At 41.3% G+C, this 18,917-nt stretch overlaps 1 protein-coding gene across 1 annotated transcript in view; it reads right to left on the bottom strand.

Moving 5' to 3' along the window:
* Fam135b (family with sequence similarity 135 member B) overlaps positions 1–18,917 on the bottom strand; it is a 262,927-nt gene that overhangs the window by 145,525 nt on the left and 98,485 nt on the right. The gene's annotated exons all lie outside the window — the stretch shown is intronic.

Below are 18,917 nucleotides of genomic sequence, written 5' to 3'. Positions count from 1 at the left end.
GAGTCACCCTTGCTACTAACTCACCTCTGACCTTAGACAAGTCAGTCAGTAGCTCTGGGATGAATGGAGTCTAAAGTAAGAAAACTGACCACATAACTCTACAAATTCTGCACCAAAATTGTCTTCCAAGATGCACACAAAATTATTCTCTCGCTTTTGGAAGCCACAGTAAGAGCTGCACCCATGCTTAGGTTTGTACTTGGAATGCTGTCTCTGAGTCCAAGGCTTAGGGCTCTATTCCAAGAAGTTCATAGACACTGTAGCCTTAGTCCAGGACTGGTTATCTGTGTTGAAGAAAGGCATATATAAGTATTATGAATAAGCCTGGTGGTCTGGGATGTGCACCTGCTGATCAATGGAACAATTTTTGTGGCCCACAATTCCCTCTGATGCATAATTGCAAAGTTGCTGCCACTCTCAGAAGTCAAATGAGGGTTTTGTCTTTGAGGGGAAAAAAATTCACACTTGATATAATCCTATTATTAGCTTGATGGACACCATCATATACACATTACATCATGCAGTACTCGAAGGGATTTTATCAAGTGGACGTATCCCAATCCACAAGCGGCAAATAAGGTAGATCTAAAATTCCGGACTGAACCTGGCTGCAGAGAGCACACTTGCCCTCTCTATCATTCTTGTTGAATTCACATGACACAAGAGGTGAAACCACTAACTGTGATTGGTGAGGTGGACCTGGAGAAATGGGTGTGTAAGGTATACTGAAGACACGGAGGGCAGTAGAGTGTACCAGTGCAGTGACCCAAGAGCCTTTGAACTCTAGTAAATGTTGTTGAGCAATATCCAAAGTTGACAGAAGCTCTCTAGAGCTAACGGGATGTCTTGTTATGGAGATGGCATGGTGTGATCACCTTTTGATGTTCACTCTGATTCTGACACTCATTGCTCTTTATTTACCCATTGTTGCAGGGAGAGTCCAGACACCCTTGTCCTGGCAGTTGTTTGCATGTCATGAACACTTTGTCCTACCACAAGTGTCTACAAGACTCCTTAAAAATATCTATTCATCCATAAACTACTATAGAATCAGAAGAAAAGACTCAGTGTGCACAATTTAATCTAACCATGCTTTACACACTCAAATTGGTATTTAATAAATAAAGATTGCCTGAAAAGCAGAACACAAAACAGCCACACTAGTCAGCCATACAGGCCAGGCAATGGCGGTGCATGCTTTTAATCCCAGCACTAGGGAGGAATATAAGGTGAGATGAGACAGTAACTTGTTCACTTTCAGTCTGAAGAATTTAAAGAGGTAAGAAGAGCTCTCTAATAGCTTGGATGCTTTGCTTTTCTGACCTTCAGGTTGAACCCCAATATCTGTCTCTGTGTTTTTATTATTCATGCTGTAAGGTAGATCTGTTCATTGGTTTGGGAAGCATAGCTCTACTTGTTTTTGAGGTGCCTGGATTTGTACAGTGGTATACAAATGGCACCCTGTTATGATATTAAAGTGCCCTTCTAGGATATTATTATCAATGAGCCAGGAGAACATTCTTGCTGCTGTCCCTCAGAATTCATAATACTGAAGAAAGGAGACTTTATCGGCATGCACATGCTGATTTTTATGGCTTAAAGTCCAGACTCTCCTCAATATCTTTTGCTATTATCGTCATGTAAATCAAATGCTTTACTCCTAACGAATCATGAACACATTAGCTGGCTTGAAGCCATGTATGCAGACCTGCTAAAGTGAATCATCAAATTTAAGAAACAAGATGCACAGTCCTCACCATCAACAATGTAGACTGCCTTATGGTTTGGATTCCTCTCTTCTGCTCCTCTCAACTACTCCTCTCTCTCTCCCCATAGCCACACTGTGTATCAAAGATGAGAGAAACATCAACACCTAACACTTCTTCTGTGCTTTTAGAGCACCAGGAAGAGGAAAAGCAAATTTCAGAGACAAGATAACTGCTAAGTTATCTTGGAGAAAAGGTAGGGAATAATCAACAAATCTAAGGGTCCTCCTTTACTCCCAGACCATCAAGGGCTCAATTTCCCTAGGGACACTGTTCAATACATTGCCATCATGTACAGTACTCTGCATATGTCTCCAAGGTAAGTTCTAGCCTACAGCAATTATGCTCGAAGTAAATAAAAGCGAAAAGTGAATGACCTATTCAGTGGATTTATATATTAAAAATATTGCACAGAAATGCAAATAATTAGCACAAAAGGTAAAACGGGAGGAATGGCTTTAAAAATGATTCTAAATGACAGCCTGCAGAATGCAAAGTAGTCCATAATCCTCTTAGCAGCACTGAGACTGTTCCTGATCTGGCAGCATTTGGTCTTTCCAGCAATGACAACAGCCTTACTTCCTTTTTTGAAATAAGCTATCCCTACCATGTAGCCTCCTTTCTGTACTTCCTACTTGACTCTCTTTCTTCTTACCTGCACTTGACCACCTTTTAATTAACTTCAGGATTCCTCCTCAATGCTACATTCTCAAGTAATCCTTGTCTAGTCGTCAGTTTAAATTAGGACTCTACTGTCATTTTTGTGTTCAAACTGCCTTTTATGTCTGAACAGATACTTCGAACAGAGTGGTCTCCTGATAAAAATAAATTGGGGTTAATGAATTTTCTTCCCCTGAACTCATGTTCTATGATGAACTAGCTACTCATGCTGGAACAGGACATTTCAGAACAGGTCTGGATGAGCCTTGAACTTGTCTGCCAAGGCTGATGGCACGGATATTCCCTAGAGGGAAGGCAAAAGAAAACACAGCCCGTCCCTTAGAACACAGATCACCACCTCCTGTGAGACCAGTGGTCCATGATTCCATAACTGGCTCATTCTCAACAGGAGAGGCCAAGTTTTGTCAACTTAATACATGCTGGAATCACCTTGGAAGTATCTGTAAGGGATTGTTTACCTTGGGTGGCCTGTCTGGGGGGTTGTTTTGATTGTGTTGATTGATTATAAGAAGACCTACCACTGTACATCTTCAGTGGGCAGAAGATCCTAGACGAATATAAGGCATAATATGCAGTACTCAATAAGCTGCCACTATTTTTACTGCTCTATCTCATGGTTGGAATATATCCAACGAAGTCACCATGGCCTATGAGTAAACCTGCATGGTTTTCTCTCAATTAATGCCAATACGCTGACTCCTATTACAGACCGGGATTTCTTTCTTGTACTTGTTTAATAAATGCTGTTTGGCCAGTAGCCAGGCAGGAAGTATAGGTGGCGTGACCAGGCAGGAAGTAGAGGCAGGGCAATGAGAATTATGGGAAGAGGAAAGTTTCGGTCTACCGTCATGACCCAGGCACAGAGAAAGCAAGATGTGACTGTCTCACCTGAAAAGGTATCCAGCCATGTGTCTAACACAGACAAGAATTATGGGCTAGTATAAGTTATGAGTTAATAAGAAGCCTGGGCTACTAGGCCAACCTGTTTATAATTAATGTACACCTCTGTGTGTTTCTTTGGGACTGAATGACTACAGGACTGGATGGGACAGAAACCTTGTCAACAGAATGGTGCTTGGTCAACGCAAGTATGTTCTCATTCTCCAGAATCCTGAGCACAACATAGTCTAAGTCCTAACCACTGACCAAATCTTCCTGTCTTTACCTGATATGTTGTTTGTACTGCAAAGCTGCAGACTAGAGTATATTCTACTCCAAGTACTGATTGGCCTCTGTCAATGTTCCTGTCTTCAGTATTCAAATGAAGGCATCTGGACAAGAGAAACATGGTGTGTTCACCAGTCCTCCAATCAAATGATAAAGCTGACAGAAAACTGGAAACATAAGGGTGGTAGCCACTTCTGTTGATGTGTTCTTAAGAATTGTGAGTAGATGCACATGCATACACAGAGGAGAGAGAGAGAGAGAGAGAGAGAGAGAGAGAGAGAGAGAGAGAGAGAGAGAGAGGACATAACCATAGCAAATAGTGCTACAGGGAAATGCCCAAGAAAGGAGAGAGGAAATTGTCCCATTGAATTCGGGAAATGTTTGTAACAGAAAAAGACACAATTAGCAACCAGGAAATCTGAGATCCTGAGAGGATTCTTGTATTTGAAGGCTCTGTTAATTATGAAACCTGGTAAGTCATTGGTCCATAGATGACCTTTAACCTTGTGAGAGTTAACTGAGCCTATCTGTGGGTGAAGATTTAAAAGGTTTTGCAGATTTGATTGGCTAAAGGGTGGGATATAGTTTGGAAATACTTAATAGTTGATATCATTCCATTTCTTAAGTTGTCCAGAACAATGCAGCCTTAAGTCAGCAAGATTTCCCTGTATTCAGTAAATAAATACAGTTCTTGGACATGGCATATATGAATCAGGTTCCATCCAACCTCTCAAATGATCCTTCCCTCTTCCTTCCCCCTTCTTCCTCCTCCTCTGCTGTAAGCCTCCAAACATTTAAGACCCAAATCTAAAGTTTCGTGTCAGTTGAGGTGGGAAGAGACAGAAGGTAATTCTATTTGGTTATTGTTAAATATACTCCATCTTCATTTCTCAATCTGTTTTAGTTTCTGAATTAGGAGAGTACCAGACGCTTTCTTAACTACGAATTAAGCATGCTGTTTTCATTTCAGGACTGTTTCCTATGGTCCTGTGGCTCACCAGGTCATGGAAAGAAAAACTAGAGGATAGTAAGCTTCCTGCAAACATAAGCCCAGCTTTCAGACGTCATTCCTTGTTGGGAACTGAAGTTTGTAAGAGGCCTCTTACTGGTCAGTACGTGTCTTCATCATCATTCCCATCTACCTTACATAAGGAACCACATCCAGTGCATAAATTTAAACGTAAGAAAAAATGTCTGTTATGCTCTAGGTGGACAATGACACTACCGACCACAGTCCCATCTCCACTCTCAGACAACTGTTCTGTAGGCCAAGTATAACCACATCACCCCCTACGTAAAGCACACTGTGACAGAGAGCTTTCTGTCCCTCTAATAAGATAATTGAGATAACAAACTTATAAAAGAAGAAACATTTGGATCACAGATCTGGAGGCTCCATTGCCTGGGTTCTAGATGGCAGCACTGGGAACCGCATGAGACAGAAGACTGAGCACCTCAGAATTCAGGGAGAAGAAGAGAAAAGCCAGGCCATGCTTATGTCTCCAAATCCTCTTTGTGAGCACACCCCAAAGACAGAAAAATCTACCTCTCAAACCTTCCTCTAAGCCCAGTAGTACCAAACTGGGCTGACTCCTGTTCTGATTTGTTCTCTCTTGCTACAATAAATACTGCAACCAAAAGTAGCTTCAGGAGGAATAGGTTTATTTACCTTAGGGATTGCAGCCCATTATCAAGGGAAGGGGGCCAGATGAGGAACTCTGTAAGAGCATGAAGAAAATCAACACGAAGGAATTCTCACTGGATTGCTGCCAAGGTCACATTCTTCCCTTATACAGCCCAGGGATATCTACTTAGGGATTTTGGTTGGTACTGCCTACAGTGAGCTGGGTCTTTCTACATCAATTATCATTTTTAGAAATTGGTCATATATATATATATATATATATATATATATATATATATCCACAGATCAATATGAGGAAACAATTATTCAGTTGAGACTCCATCCATTGGAGGTGAGTTGAGTATCAAGTTTACTAAAAACAAAACAAAACAAAATCTAACCAGCACAATGCCTTTAACATTTGGACATTTGAGGATCCAGCCAAACAATACAAAACATTCCAATCTTACCCACCCAACAACATGGAGAGAAAGTGAGGTGCATGCTCCTTTGTGTGCTTGCCCACCTCCTCCAGGAATCCTCTGCACCACCGTGTCATTATTGCTATGTCAGCATCACTGAAGTGACACCATGAGGCAAAACATGATTCCCATAATCCCTACCTTTATACTGATTATAATGGGTAGTAAATACCAGTTCTTATGTTAGTCCGCCTCTGTAAATGGTGAGATCGTCCTCTTCAGAACCAATTCACATCTCTATGCACAGTTTGAAATCTCTGATTTCTCACTCTGAACAAAGGGTTCTGACAAGTCAAGGCTTGCCTTGACTTCCTGAGACCAAATTCGAGAGAGTTGCTCCTCAAACTCTTTGTTCCTCTATAATATCTGAGTCACTCTGTTGTTGCATCCTTTAGTTGCTATGACTCCACCAGCCTGTTTCTCTTTGCACCACCCCAATAGTTCTAGCCTAGACTATTTGCAAAGATTCCCACATTCAAATGGAGTTAAATCATGAATTTTCTCCTTGGAATATGACTATAACCAATGTCACCAACAACAATAGAAAGATTTTCTTTAGAGGCACATATCTGTGAGTTCATGCTCTGACATATATGGGAAAACGGGTGACGTTAGCTCTTATTTGAAAATCACAAAGCCTAATTTATAGGGCTGTGGATGGCATCTCAGGAGTAGGTACAGTGAAGGTGCAGGTACATGCTCTCAGCTTGCAAAGCCTTTGCTAGAGCCAGGGTCTCTACATGGTTTTGGTTAGGCTCAGCAATGCCCATAAACTGAGACATCTCCATCCAGATTCCAGCAGGCACCCAAATGCTATCTAGCTGCAAGATATCTGGACTCACCCCAGCTCCTGCTGCCACCTGGTCCTTCCCTTCAGCTTTACCACCTAATTCCCACAGGAGAGAACTGTTCTGACTTTTCTCTTGCTCCTCGGCACAACAAAAACACGCTTGTTCTCTCATTCTACTATCCCAGCATTCTCCAGCTTGTCCCTCTGAGCTGTCCCTACCTCCTCCAACATGTCCCCACCCCAACTGGCATCGTTTTTTGTCTTCAAAAACCACCCACACCAGTCAAGCAGCTCTCGGACACTGGATTACAGCCCTCCTCAGCTGAGATGCATTTCTAGCGCAAAGCAGGACACATGTGACCATCACCGTCAATCCTCCTGCAGCTTAGCCGGTCCCATCCCTTCCACTCTGTGAAAAATAACATTTCTAGGCCAGTCTCTTGTGCAGGGTGGTATTGTTCGTAAGATTTCTAGCCCTTTCCATGCTTAGCCCTTTTCACCTGTGTTCTCAAGGCTTGAGGTCCCCTTCCATTCTTGTGTAACTAGTGACATCCTTCATTCAAGTAGCATGTCCTGATACCTCCTAGGTGACTGAATATCCAGGTTCACCTTCAACATTTTATCCATGCTTAGCCTGCTCTGTGTTTCTCATCCCTCTCTCCCATAGGACCTTGTGAACAACGTGCATTCACAACTGGGTCCTTCTCTTTATTATAACCAGAATCCCTAGGACACAAACTATTAAATAACAGAAAATGCAGTTTCTCCTACAAAAGAGAATCCACATGAAGTTGTCGGTCTTTCCACTGGAAAGAATGTCTTTTACTTAGGAATTACTAGATTACTGTTATGAGTATGAAACCTCTGCTTTAAATGCTCGAACAAAACCAGACTCAGAGCCTGAAAAGGCCAGGGTTTTCACTCTGGACACTTTCCTGATGAAGATGCTTGGTTCAGAATGCAATGGGGACCGCTGGTAGGTGAGACTCTCTTGACTTGCTATGCAAAATGTGGACCTTAGTGTTGCTGTGTGCTTTATAAATATTCATAAGCTCCTGATAAAGATGAACAAAGACAAAATCAAATCAGAGACGTTAACGAGTTGACCATAGGCCTCAGCTAGTAGAGAACAGAGGACTGGAGCCAACGCTACCATTTCCTAAATGTCCTCTTGTGCGCTTCACTGTCTTCAGGGCCACAGGCCTTTCGCTCTACTTAAGAGTCCCAGCTGAAGGCTGGCCAAATGGCTCAGCAGCTAAAACCACTCGCCACACAAGCCCGATGACCTGATAATCCGAGGCTGGCCCCTGTAAACAGCTGGATGCTGTGGTGCACATCTGTAATCATGCACTGGAGGTGGGAGCAGAGACAGGCGAATCATCAGGAAACCCGTGGAGCAGCTAATCTGGAGCACATAGCACAGCATGGTAGAACAAAGAAGCCTTGCTTCAACGAAGTATAAAGAAAGGCTCGCTCTTACAAGCTATCCTCTGTCCTCCACATGTGTGCTGAGGCACACACAAACACACATATACCACCATATGCAATTGATACATAAATATAAAATTTTAAAAGGGGAGTCGTGGGTGAGGCTCACGGAGTGTCTTTCTTTAGAGAGGGAACTAGGAAGGTCCCTACTTCCCCCAGGCATTGTGCCTTGCTTTGATTCCACCTGGAGTAACTGGGCCCTCTGGGTGGCTCTGAGCTCTCCTGCTGTATTCTCCCAGCCCTGCAGTGGAACATTTGTCCCCTGGAAAGGTCTTTGCTTTGTCCACCTGCTGAGCATGTCCTCACCAGGGGTTAAGAGGATAAAAGGCTTAAAGCAGCAGGTTCCCGAAGTCACAGATTAAAAGGCAAATAAGGGAAAAACAGGCCTGGGACATTGTTATTATCCATGTGGATTTGCTATAAAAATAATCCGCCAAGCCCTTGTACATAAGGACTCAAGAGACTGAAATCAGGTCAATCCTCACGGGGATAATAATGACATTTCATGAAGGACGATCAAATTATTAAAATAATAGTTATGCTATTTTAGCAAAAGGTAATCAAAGATCATGAAACTTGCCTCTGCTCTTTGTGCCTAACTACAGGTAATACACATCCTCGAGAAAACTGGCTTAAACCAAATGGGAGAAATGTATTGTTTTTCTTAAACTGAAAATTGCAGAGCAGATTGAAATGAAATATCAAATCCATCACTTCTGCGGGGTGTGTGACCCCGGGCAGAGACCACTCAGTTTGTGCAGTGCGTTACTGCGACGGAGGCTTGTGAACTTCCCCTCAGTCCACTCCCATGCTGCTCCTAGCTCTATCCTTTTTCCTGAAGAAGTGGGGTATTCAATGCTTTTCTCACCCCTGTTCAATCCCCATACCCTCTCCAAACTTTGAATCAGAATGAAAAGAATCTCAATACAGATTAATAAAAGAAGTTAAAACAAGATTGTTTCTGACAAAACCAGACAAATCAATTAGCCGATCTCTGGCAAGCAAAGATAATTGTATTTCAGAGTCTATTAAGGCACATCAGGGCCAGTTAGCTGATTTCACAGGGGAACTGGCTGTCGTTGGGCATTAGACAGCGATAGGAAACATCGGGCAGAAACACAAGATGGCATTTTCTCCCAGGGATCACGGCAGCTATAAACTCCGCGTTTCATTCCGAGCAGACAAGCGGCAGGTGTATTGGCTCCAGAGAGATTCCCATCCCGACAGGGCTATGAACGACTGAACGTCTACACCAGATCTGACAGCACTGATTATAACCCTTTATGTGAAGTTATTCATCTAACACCTCTGAAGAGACATCTTCAAAACGAGATGAAAGAGAAAGGGTCAAGGGAAGACAAGAGATGACTCTGAACATCAAATGATGGAAAACATCACTCGGAAGGAAAATCAGTTTGGTTTAAAAGCCTTTTGAGGTATAAGACTTAGAAGCAAGTTTCAATTTCTTTTGAATAACGGGTGATAGCTCCAACTGAGCTGTCCATATTAGAAAAGCGTGCTTGCCTTTCTTGTAACTGTTACCTGTGAGTTTACCTTGCCTTAAAGGGTATGGAGGGCTGGGCTATGGAGACATTTAGCTTAATTACTGCTAATTTTAAAAATATCTTTGTTAGAGATAGTGTTCATGCTTATCTGTGCTTCTGCAGAACCTGTGGATATTATATGCACGTTTTATTCACCTTTTGAACAGGAACAGGATGCTTCTAAGTGTTCCCCTGAGAGGCTGAGCAAGCATTTACAATTCATTCAGCAACAGAATCTCCAAAAGCTTAGTGCTGTGATCTGCTCTGAAAATAAACATCTTGAAACATAAAAAAAGTGAACGTTTTTGCTCTCTTACAGATACAGCTGGATTAGAAATGTACATAGTAGACAGGAAATATGAACAGGGTATGTCTTGTCATTAATCATCCCTCTATTATTATAATCTATATAACTTATTTTCTTAGGAGAACATTGTTGCCCTCTACGAAATGAGACCTTTTCTGCTGCCTTCCTTCTTGTGTCCAGTACCATTCTATTCCAAGAGCAACCTGAGGCATCGCTGCAGTTTCCACAGCAGAAGGCTATGTAAAGGCATTGGGGAGATGAAACATCACAGTCTTCCTGTTACAACGGATAGCAAGAAAGGCAAGTGGACTCCTCATTTCCTTCAATCCAGTCAGTCATCTGAAATCTGAAGGTTCACCTGGGGACCTTTACAAACTGTGCATGTGGTAAAACTCATGTGAAGAAGGATGCTTAAAAGTAACCCCACACTAGCTCAGAATTGAGAATAATTGATGGCTGCTTATTTAGAGGTAGACTCACAAATCAATATCCTCTGCTGGAACGGAGAACAGCAACTGAATCCCGCAGCCGGAAAAGAGGCTGGAGACATACATCAACACAATTAGTATAAGAGGCCACTCCCCAGTGGGCAGGTAACTTAAGTAAGGGCTACTGGCTGTAGGATTTCCTACAGCATTCATGCAGCCTAGTTTTAGACAAGTATATGACTGCTTGTTCAACAGGTCTCCAAATGAGGCAAAAGCGCACGAGGACAGTCTCACTAGGGGAGGACCAGTGGACTTGGGCACAACACAGAATACTGCTGAGACCACATGGCCTGAGTTTTTTCTTTTCTCTCATAAAAGTGATTCTCTTGGTGGTTTTAGTGCCATTTTGTAAACCCTGCATGGGATAAACGGGATCTTTCCTGGAAACCCCATTTTTTTTTCTCGAATATCTTTCCCTAAAATTCTTTGGGAGATGATGCTTCTCAGGTTTATTGTCTGGAGATGCCAACTGTCACGTCAGATCCCAGGAGTTGTTCTGACTCAGTGCTGACAAGATCAGAGGCATATCACCCCTATTTTTGTAAATATGTTCTGAGCAATATCAATGTTCTTGAAAACGTGTGTCTGTGTTTATCACCTTTTAGTTTTCTAAAGACAAGATGTACCTGGCTTGATATTTGGCCAAGCCAGCAAAACAGTAAGTGTTATTTTTGATTTAAAGATGCTTTGATGTAAAAGTTGGGAAGAAAACATTTGCTATTGCCGGAGGTTAACATTGGAGGATGGGAAAAACCTTGTTTGTTAGTAAGGAAAAGCATGCTTGTTTTTGATGTATGAATAAAGATGGCTGGAGCTATTCAGGGACAGCCACTTGTGTGAAACTCAGTTAGAGGCCCGCCAATTCACTTCTTTGCGCTCATGCCCCTTCCCCATCTCAGGACCTGAACCCAAGCCAAGGCTGAACCCTGGCATAAATGCTCAGTGGAAATGTTGGGTTGTGTTGCCCTAGCGAGGGGCCAGTTTCAGCTTTCAGTCAATTCTAGTGGATTTCCAGGGTTTAGACTTTCACTGATAGGCTTGTAACACTAGCCCTGGCCCCACTCCACAGGGAACACTTGGAGAACAGGCTAGATTGTGGTTTCCTGTGGTGCTGGCTTAGTAGTCTAAAGCAGAGGCTATGGATTATATATATATATAGTGCTGGGGGAAGGAGTGGCGCTGCAGCCCTTGGGCCACATTTTCGGCTCCAGTGATTTAAGCACTGTGAGAAGAATTAGGAATCATCTTCTCTGTGCTAACACCATTTAATTAAGATCCGCATGAGGCCATCTCTAATTGACGGGGTGAAAAAAACAGCAACACAGAGTTCAAACTCATCAAATGTGAGCTGGATCTTCACTCCCAGTGTGCACCAGGAGTGCTGGGGACCGGTGCACTTAGAGATGGCAAGACCAGATCCTCGCTTTCTTAAGTTTTACACTTACCAAAGGGAAAACAAGCTACCCATAACACCCCTAACTTTCTCCAGTATCCTACAGCCTGAGTAAAATAGATAAAAATCATGAATAAGTGAGTCTTTTCATCTCTCTCTTACCCATCCCCTGTTTTTCTTCTTCATCAATTATCGTCATTAGTCTAGGGCAGGCTCACCTTCCTGACATCAGAGCCACCCGGCTCCTGCTCTGCTAGTCACACTGAGATGCTAACTCCCCTCATCCTTCAAGTGACAGTCTGGTACAGTTTTGCTTCATGATGGCCTCTCTCTGCCAAGGGATTGGATTACCCTGCCTGCATCCCTCCCTGGTACCGTACATGTCTGTTTTGCTGACTTTTCAGGTCTTTAGGCTTATTTTTACCTAATATGTGTATTTGCCTCTCTCTTTAGGTGGTAAACACCTAGAAGTCATGGGCACAAACTTTTCATTGTGGTGTTTCCACATATAATGCCATAACGAATATAACAACAGTGAATAGAATGTCAGTCCCCAAAAGACATCTTGTGAATCAGTTAAGTGGTGGAACTATAGAAATAATAATAGGTTATGAAGCTATGGCTAAATACAGTAGTGTCAACCTACCAAAGTGGTTTGAGGACTTGAGGCCTCTTCCACTTTCAAGCCTAGGCCTGCAAACAGGGCCAAAACTCATAGCTATGGAATGCATAGGCCCTATGGGAGAATCTACTAACACCGGATTTTTGGGTGTTTTTGTTTTTCTTTTTTTTTCTACATGGCCATGTTGTCAAACTACCTTATAAATATTTATATTTAAACCCATACATTTGTTCTTCTCCTAACTTTGGTCAGAAGTGCTTTTTATTATTATTGGGTAGTGGTTGATGCAGAGATGTGCTGCTGTTCAAAGTTCTGAGAACAAGCAACTGTTCTCAACTATTGGTTGGGACATCTGTGCCAATCAGCTTTCCCCAGTGTTCAGGGAACATCTGGAAAGAAGGGAGAAAGGAACATAAGACCTGGTGCATTGTGGGAAGTGCTGTGAATTCTGTATTCTGCTGTATTCTGGATGTGGCATGGCTGTCACAAAACACGAACTTACAGCACCTATGGCACTTGCACAAGATCTTCCAGGATCATTGTTTATCAGGCTTATTAAAATTCCAGCATTTGGGAACAGAGGATATTCTGATTTCCTACTCCTATAGGAAACTATTGGCAGTTGATGGTTTCTGTGGGAGAGTCACTATTTCTCAATAGTTTGGTTGGTTCTTCATGTCCCAATGAATGACTTCATGCTCATTTATTTGTAGGCAGCACTTATTAGATTCAGTGGGTTAAACATATCCAAAATTAAGAAAGAGATAAAGAAAGAAAGGAAGGAAGGAAGGAAGGAAGGAAGGAAGGAAGGAAGGAAGAAAGAAAGAAAGAAAGAAAGAAAGAAAGAAAACATGAAGTTGGAAAAGTGATGGGATAGCAAGGTCCTGTGGGGAGTTGCAAGAGTAATGAAAGGAGACTGACATTGGAGTCCACATATGATCAAGACACATTGTATACATATATGAAATTTTCAAAGAACAAAAAATATGAAAAACATTTACATAGCATTGGTTGGAACACTAGCTTTAAGAAAAAAAATGGAAACCACTGTCAGTCATTAAAATTTATATACTGTTGGTTAATAGACCAGCTTTAGGAGAAAATGACAGCCAATACCAGCCATTAAAAATTGGTTTGAGGAATATATTTGAGCTGGAACTTGACTAGCACAGAATTTTGTGAGGTAGATATAGACATCAGAGGAACAAGAATGTTCTGAGAACCAAGAAAAAAGATTAAGAGTAAATTATACAAGATTTGAGAACTTGGTGAAGAAGTAAAAGCAAAAGGAACAGAGGGTTCTCAACAGGAAAGCAGAATGGTCACAATAACCCTGGGGTTTGTCCCTTCCTAAGTGGTATTACAGACACACTGAAAACAAGAGAACAAACCACATCTTAAAGACACTGGCTACCATGCTGGCTCATTGCATGTATTTTTTACTATAATTTTCAGCTTTCCATGGTGAGAAGGCTAGCTATTATAGGCTATAAGATATTGACTCTTTTTTAGTTTGTTTTCAATCAGCACACAAAGTTATAAATTTTATTTTGGAATTTTCACATATATTTATGCAAATATACTTCTTTCTTCTTATCCACCCTCCACTTCCCTCTCCTACCACTACCCTGTTCCTGCTTGATGTGGACTTCCTCTCTACAGCTGGTCCTCTTTCTGCCCAATGTAACATGTGTTCCATTACAGTCTCTTACTCTCCTTCTGCTTTAACTCTTCCTCCATATGTTTGGGAGGCTCCATATGTTTTGAGTTTGTTTGTTTGTTAGCATGTGTAGGAATGTCTTGTCTACATAAATGTCTGTTAACCACATGTATATCTTGTGCCCACTGGGGCCAGAAGAGGGAATTGGATTCCCTGAATTTGGAATTATAGGCAGTTGTTAGCCACCATGTGGGTGCTAGGAATCAAAACTGAGTCTTCTGAAAGAGTGGGCACTATTTTTTACTGAGCCATTTCTCCAGTCCACACCATATGATAGTTTCTGTGCTTTTATCCTTTGACAATTCATACATTTAGAAAATGTACTCTGATTATTTTCACACTCTCCCTCCTCTCCTTTCTCATCTGTCTTTCACTCCTGCCAAACCTGTTCTCATCAGCAATCCTCATCCTGTTTCATGCCTTTTCTTTTGTCTTGTTTTTTTTTTCGTTGTTGTTTAATGAAAGAAATAAGGACGTGTTCTCAACTATGTTCACAGCAGCATTATTTGTCATAGCCAGAAACTGGAAACAACCTAGAGGCCCCTCGACAGAAGAATGGATAAATATAGTGTGGTACATTTATACAATGGAGGACTACTCGGTGGGGGAAAAAAAAAAAAACAAAAACGAGGGAGGGGGACTTGATTGGGGGAGGGAAAGGGGAGGCGGCAGTGGGGAAGAGACAGAAATCTTTAATAAATAAATAAATAAATTAAAAAAAAAACAATGACATCTTGGAATTTGAAGGCAAATGAATGGATCTAGAAAAATCATATTGAGTGAGTCAACCTAGATCCGGAAAGAAAAATATAATATGTGTTTGCTCATAAGTGATTTTTAGACATAAAACAAAGAAAAGCAAGCCTTCAGTCCCACAACCCCAGAGAACCTAGACCTAGACAACAAAAAAGACCCTAAGAGAAACATACACAGATCTACATAGGAAGGAGAAGAAAACAAGATATCCTGAGTAAATTGGGAGTGTGGGGATCATGGGAGAGGGTAGAAGAGGAGAGGGAAGGAAGGGAGGAGAGCGGAGAAAAATGTATAGCTCAATAAAAAAACAAAAAAACACGCAAAAGTTCTTTAAGCTCATAGGTGGCAGAGCATGGCTTCAAATCCCGTTCTGGTTTCCAAATTCCAGGTCCCCAGTAGACTATGTCTGCCTTTTGTTAGCACAAGTCTTAGTGTTGAACGTGGGTGCGACACCTTGTGCTATTTGTTGACTATGGTAAAGATATGTCCCCCTTTGAGAATTTGCCTCAGCCAATATAGACTGGATAAATGCAGGTTGAGTGTTTGCTCAGAGCAAACATCATCAGAAGACATCCTGCTTCCTGGAGCTAGAAAAGCCATCCTCAAATATTAATGTGCTAGAAGCCAGTAACTCTGCTAGCAGGGGCAATTCTCGTGCAACCTTCTGCACTTCTGCTCTCTCCACCATCTTCCAGCTCTTACATTGTTTCTTCTCCTCTTCCTTGATATTCCCTGAGTCTTAGGAAAGGGGAATTGATATAGATATTTGATAAATAGCTAAACACTCACTGTTGCTTATTCTTTGCATCTTGAACAGGAATGAGTGCCTGCATTAACCACTACCCACTACAAAATGAAGTTTCTCTGAACAAAGTTGGGAGCAGCAGTTCTATTAATATAAATATTTAGATGGCAGTTTGACAATATGACAATTTATACAAACAATACAATATTAATAAGATGTCCCTTAGGGCCTATGGCTTTCCTAGCCAATGGTTTTCACCCATTTTTACAGTACCAGGTATGAATCTCCCTCCTGTAGACCAGGTCTGAAATTCAACCAAGAAAGTGAGTAGTTACCCTCATACAATTTTGACTCTGACGTATCATTTAGAATTTTTTGCAAGACTGGTTGGTATTGTAACATGTAGAGTCTAGCTCTGAATAAGACCAGTGATGCCTATTCTTATCTAGCAACCTGGATAGCATCTTCCAGCATAATGAAAAGTAACCAATGAGGTGAGTTTCATAGTCAGCTCTAGACTTAGTTGTCTGTCTTGCAACAAAACACGCAGTGTCTTTAGCATCACAACAATACCAGTTAATTATGATAGGAAAACAAGAACTGCAACAGCCTACATTGCCCATTTTCTTATTCTTTCACTTTGAAGTAGGAATGTTCAGTGTGCCTATCCTTTAACTCTATCTTACCAGTTTGAAATAATTAAGACTTTGCTATTTTAGTGATAAAATGAATACTTTTCATACTTACACACACAGGCATACCACACACACACACACACACACACACACACGCACACACGCACACACCTTACCTTTGGTGGTGAAGGAGAACTTGGATATGTCTACCTGCCCCCTCCATTCCTCCCACTCCATTCTTTACCCACTCCTCTCTCTCCCCCATCCTCCTCTAAACCACATCTCTGTCTATAATATATATTATATGTAATATATATAATCCCTATATCACTCTCTTTATTTTCAGCAGGAAATGATTGATTTTGCTCCATTGTATACTTCTGTCATGTGCCACTTTGCCACAGTTCCAAGGCATTGGAGCTCACTTATCTTGACCCAAAGCTTCCAAACATGTTAACCAAGACAAAACTTTTCTAATTTGATTTTGTAAGTTGTTTAAATGATGGAGCTCTGAATGGCAGACCCTCCTAGTGACCATATAAGCAATATTCATTGAATCATTTCATCATTAAACCTTTCATTCTCTAAATCAACCACTTTTTAGCAACCATTGTTGTTATTCTTACTGACAGCAGAAATCCATTAATTTCTTTTATAGGAGGTACCCTAGGGCCTCGTCTTGCCTACCAGATTTGGGATGCAGCCATCTCCCTTCTATGAAGTTTTTCTGCAAGTGTGGCTCCTTTGGGATTCACACTAAAAACATTCTCAAATATTGAGCCTCAGGGATCATGCCTATCAGAAACTCTCCTAAGAAATACAGAACTCTGGTTGGCATCATGCCCAGCCCATCTAAAGCTCACTGAAGGCAGCAGCAATCCAGGGGGCTGCTGTTCACTACTTTTATTTTATTGCTGATTATACATTATGGATTCTAGAACTCATTTCTCTAAAAGTGGAATTCATTTTCTTCCAAACCCATGAAGACATATTTACTACTATATATTCTCATATTTTTAATTATAAGCTCAAGACCTAATATATATATATAAATAGTGGGGCTAAATGTTAACAGTCCTGGTAACCAAGGTATGATTGCATCAAATGCTGGAGGGTTTCTGTTCAGTTCTAGTGAGTAACTAAGAGTATAGTAATAGACTACACTGTTTGGGAACCTCTGCCTTCCCCAGGACCCACAACTCATAGGAATGCATCCCACACTTGGCATTGGGATTTTCTTTTATTATAAGAGTGGACTGAAGGTAGAGGGGATGGGAACATGAGAGATCAGGTTGTGCAGGGTATGGAAGGGGGAGTACTGAAAGAGACTACTGTAAAAGAGGTACATTTCGGTATCAGGTGAAAACCTGGTGCTTGGGAATCTCCCTGAAATCTTCAAGGATGACTCCATCTAAGACCCCTAGCAATAGCAAGGCATAGGCTGAACTGGTTGTCTCCTGTGACCTCATTGGAGACATTTTCATCATTGAGTCCCCTCTTCTCACAACTTTAGCTTGGGCCAACCTTACATAAATGCAGCCAGCACAAGAACACTGCTTACCAGAACCTTAAAAGGTCATAGAAGAGAAGAACTGGTGGATACAAGTATACATTTGGACAGAAGAAATTACTTCTCAAGTTGCGATAATATTTATAATTTGGAAAAATTACCTGATAACAATTAATTGTACATTCATTTCAAAATAATAGAGAACGTTTTGAATAATCCCAGCATTGAGAAGTGACAAATACTTGCTGCCAAGGAGGTGACAGTTGTTCTAATTTGATTACACATGTTTAAGTATATAAATATCATCCTGTACCCCAGAGATATTCATACTTTTGGATAAAATGGGTAATAGTGAGTTTGTGCGACTCCAGTTCTCACATCTAGATGCCTATGATATGACAGGGAACCATAGGCAGAAGAACCAATAACTCCTATCCAATGGCCACAGACCTTAGAGCATGTCTTTCTGAGACTAGGCAAGCGTAGGCCTGTAGAAACGAGTGGCCCCCACAAGTTAAACCAAGCCCACATTGTTTAACCCCAGAACAATGGTATAAGTTGAATGTTCTCGTACAAAGCCACAATGGGTTTGTTGTTGTTGCTTTTGCAAAGTGGTTGGTGTCCTGGACATCCTCTGGTTCTGTGGACATTAGCATAGAAATCCCACTGCTAGAAGACTTGGTTTTCTCGTCAGTAATGTGGGGAAAGGGGCTTAGCCATTGTGAATGAGTAGCACTGGTCCGTGAGCCATCATTTCATGTACATAACTGCTTATCTTTTTAATTATTCAGTAGCCCCAGAGTGAAACTTGTCATAAGGATTCATGGACATTTTGCATTTAAAATGCTAAATTCAGATTACATTCTCAATATAATGACATCAATTATATTTTAGTTATGATTAAAAACAGTGTCCGGTTTTTAAAGATCTGGTCATGAGTTTTATACCGTATGTTTGTGGGAGATAACTCCAGCAAATACTACAAATAGGATTCATTTTTACCAAAACAACACAGTCAAGCCTCACTTCCCACAACTCAAAACGCAGTGAAAAGACCAACAGAGAAGGGAGTTGCAGAAGAAAATGAGGGTGGACAAATAAATTAGCTTTTAGTCAATACATATTTTCCTCTCAGATGAACTAATAGTTGGAATTTTCCATGGTCAGGAAAATAATAAAAATTCTCCATTAATCCCAAA

Source organism: Alexandromys fortis, unplaced genomic scaffold (genome assembly GCF_014885135.2).
Source record: "Alexandromys fortis isolate MF-2015 unplaced genomic scaffold, M_Fortis_MF-2015_v1.1 scaffold_2_1_26212458, whole genome shotgun sequence".
Lineage (NCBI taxonomy): Eukaryota > Metazoa > Chordata > Mammalia > Rodentia > Cricetidae > Alexandromys > Alexandromys fortis.
This window is presented reverse-complemented; position numbering and strand designations above follow the sequence as displayed.